Consider the following 3,810-nt stretch of genomic DNA (forward strand, 5'->3'; position numbering starts at 1 on the left):
ATTTTGAATCATTAATATATACAGGCCAGTCTGGTCAGAATGTGTAGAAAAACCTTAACATAAGGTGCTGTAACAGTAGCTTTGGATACACTTTTCTTACCTCCTTTACTATCTCACTTATTTTATATATTAACATTAATTTGAAGTTAATTTTAAACTTTATGATTACTTTGAATATACATAAATTCTTTAACAGCTCACAGATATATTTTAAGTGAGTATTTATTTTCTCATATTTTACTGAATGATTTGTTATTTTTTTTTTATTCTTATTCTGAAGTAAATATATATATATATATATAAAATTATATTTAGACTTTAAAGGAAGAAAACCGTAATATCATTATTAACTATTACTTTGATATTTGGATCACATTAAAGAAAACTATTTAAAATCAGCACAAGGACGAATAGATTTTTAGGTTAAATAGATTTACTTAGGTTTAGATTAATGACTGCAATAGAATATCAATTACTGCATTTTTTTTATGTATTCTTATAAGGAATTCAAGAGGGCAATTTATTAAATCAGATATTATTTCTAATGTTTAAAACTTGGTACTATCTATATTTCAATTTCTAATAGATATTGATGTTATTAATTTTGTATTTCTTTTCTTACAATAGAAAATGCTAAGAATTTCTTTGTCTTTGCAAGCAGTTTTTTTTCCCCCGAGTGCAAAGTTGTGTTGATCTCTTAATCCCTTAGATCTAAAGGTAAACAGTCAGATTTTCCCTCAAAAGAGGGACTCTCACAATATTTAGCTAAGAGATTTCAGTCTGGAGGAGAGTAACTCACCTGAGCACCTGGGAATGGCTTTTAGTGGAGCTGGACAGGTCAACAGCGGATCCATTTTCACTAGCGGATGGGAATGTGTTTGCTCAGGTCTATCTCCGGTCTCATGGAGGCTCAAAGAGTTCCCTTCTGAATGAATAATTTGTCTGTGATCATATCATGTGTCGCTGTTTTAGACCTATTAAATAACAATGGATACCAAGGGATTCTGAAGTTTCTCATGTTAGAGACATCTTCTTTATTCAAAGAATGGTCACTCAAACAATAATCTAGTAATTCAACTAATTCCCATTTACTGTAAGAACCTCTGTGGCAATTAAATGTATTTTACTTACTGCGAGTGACACGTAGGCTAATATTTATAGCTCAACTTCTTATTCTTCATTTACATATAAGCCAGTTTAGAGTAAACCCAGGTTCTCAGTTTTCAGTAAAATGAGAAATAGAGAATATAAAAAAGTTTAACAAAAACCCTAACCCATTGGCTTTTTTTAGCTGATTAAACTTTACAGGAATAACAATTATTTTTTATGATTGTTCACTAAAATCTAAACTGGTAATTGCACTTTTAATCATACTAAATCAAATCTTAGGTGCACTGTAATTTTTAACTGTCATAATTTTGCTTTAAGCCTGGGCTCAAATGAAAATATAAATAGGCTTTAATTGTACTTGCAAACCAAACCAAACGTCAGAGCTTACAGATTAGAATGGTTTTTAGTTGCATTTGTATAGATTTTTTTCTGAATTGTTAAACAATGAACAAAGTTCAGAAGGGGAAAAAAACTTGGAAAAAAAATGCACATTTAGAGCATTAACTGTCTGAACCTGAAAATTGTATTTTAATTTTAATAACTATTAGCAAAAAAACAAAAGCAGACAATTCAGATAAGATATAGATAAGTGTATTAAGTACATTAGTGTGTATTCACTACATTTTTTGGCAACACATTTCTGACTCCATCAAGCAAGTTAAAAGTTCAAAAAAAAAAAAAGAAGATCAGAGATACACAGTGATAAAAGGATAGCTATCTAAAGACTACTCCTAAATAGTCAAAAATCACTGATAACAAACTCGACAATAGTTTTAGAGCATATTTGCTTCGGCGGAGATGCTTTAGCATTACCTGAATGCAAAAATCTCATGCTAATGCTACCTAAAGATGGCAAATGGAAAGTTCTCTTTCACCTTTTAAAAGATATTTGAATAAGGTGTAATCAAATATTTAGGATTTTAGATGAACTTATCTTGTTCATCGAACTATCCTTAAGTACGGAGAGTTCCATAAGCAAGGGCCTCCCGAAACAATAATCAGGTCTACATACAGTCTTTTGGCACCACTGCAAAAAGTAAGAGAAAGAAGAATGATTTTCAAATGGAACCACTTTCTCAGCTGTTAAATAAAAGGCTTAATTTATTTGTGTTAAAAAAAAGTTACATTTTTTAAATCAACAGTAAAAAAACATTTTTTTTTTTAAGGGTAAAGAAAACACCATGAGAAGTACTTTAGAAAACCTCCGATTGGATTTTTCCACACCTTTACTATAACTGCACAATTTAGGACTGAATAAGCCAATTACCCAACATCATTTCTTTACAACATTCTCTCTGTCTTTAAGAAATGAAGGTGTTTATCTCAGCTTATGTTTGCACATAGGTTTATTTCTATGTACCGTATGCTTAAATGTAAGGGAGACACGCACATACAGTAGTCCATGAAAAAACATAAGAGATTATAAGAATAAAAGTGAGACAGACATAATAACCAAAGCATATTAACGTTTGGGGGATTCTCAAAGCACCAGGAGCAAAACAGTCTGAATAACCTGTGTTAAAAAAAGCTGTCTTAAACTTCAGTGTCTCTCATCATAACACAGTGTTTAAAAAGTAAACACAAATACCCTTGCAATTTAATCTCTTAATTTAACTTGTTTTAACATCAGGCATGAAGGCAGATTCTGTAAAAATTATATAGGCTTAAAGCAGATTTGCTGACAAGATTGATTGTTGTGCTGACAGAACCAGTCATGATTAGAGCAATGGCTGAAAATTTACTACATCGTTTTCCAGGTGTAGGACGGGTTAGAAATAAGCAAACAGTGCATAGGTGTTACAACATGCCATATTAGGGTTGATAGTCTGTCAGTCTGATCCTGGGCTAATTACAGACCTCATCTATCCTGCAGGGACAAGATAAAATACATTTTACTTGTGCTGTTCATGTCTAATTGCTTTGTCAGAACAAGATGAGTAACCCCACAAATATCAGTCAAGTATGACTCAGTCTGACGGATGATATACTATGATTTATTTCCTCAGAATGTCGGTTCCTCTGCATGATTCATTTTTTGACAAAAATCTTTGCTACTATTTTTTAAGCTTACAAATATACATTTAAGCAGAAATTGGCCCCCACAGCTATTAAACTTAATTTGCAGTATTATCAGCATAGTATTTTGTAAATTATACACAGTCTACTCTGGAATATTGCATGCGATAAGGACTCTCCCCTGGGATTGTGGAAATGGCTCAATTTGGACCTTTTAGCTGACTCACAGGGCGCTGTGCCTGTGCCTTCATTTACCAGGCTTGTCATCCCACCTTTTATGAAGCGGTTAGCTGAGCTGTATCTGCTGCAGAGATCAGAGTGTACCAACAAAGAGTCAGCGTTCACATCGGCGAATAGTTCCTGGAGGTGGCTTTGCCAGTGGGAGGTTGGGCCGTTGAGACTTGGGCTGTTGATTTGGGCAAGAATGCGTCACTAGTGCCAAGTTTTATTTTGGTGTTGGTCCATTGCAAGAACAATCTCAGAGTGTGTGGCATTATGGAGGACATCCAAATGTTTAAGATGGAATTTCTTGATTCCTATTGAGACCCGAACCCCTGCTAAATGATCTTTATCAGCCAGCCCAGCTATTCATTAGAGATGGTTATCGATGGTTCTGAGGTGAGAGTCGGGTTTATTGGGTTCAGTCAACGAGCTGAGATCATCAGGTAACATCTAAGATAGGCT

This window comes from Cyprinodon tularosa, unplaced genomic scaffold (assembly GCF_016077235.1).
Source record: "Cyprinodon tularosa strain WSP-4 unplaced genomic scaffold, ASM1607723v1 ctg80, whole genome shotgun sequence".
NCBI classification, from domain to species: domain Eukaryota; kingdom Metazoa; phylum Chordata; class Actinopteri; order Cyprinodontiformes; family Cyprinodontidae; genus Cyprinodon; species Cyprinodon tularosa.